Here is a 240-nt window from a genome sequence, read left to right on the forward strand (position 1 = left end):
TGTGCTGTTTATAAAACTGTGCCTTGTGATTAGAGGTCTAAATTAAAAGCCATTTGACGGCCAAATGCTTCCTGACTTCAAGCATGGCATGATCTCTATGAAGAGCACAGCAGTTTTGACATACTGAGCATTCATTTTCACATCCCAGATCTATAATCTTACGACGGAGTATTAGGGCCACATTGAGGAGAAAAAAAAATCTGAGATTTCGAGAATAAAGTCATAATACTACGAGAATAA

The sequence above is a fragment of the Sebastes fasciatus genome, chromosome 19 (genome assembly GCF_043250625.1).
Source record: "Sebastes fasciatus isolate fSebFas1 chromosome 19, fSebFas1.pri, whole genome shotgun sequence".
NCBI classification, from domain to species: Eukaryota; Metazoa; Chordata; class Actinopteri; order Perciformes; family Sebastidae; genus Sebastes; species Sebastes fasciatus.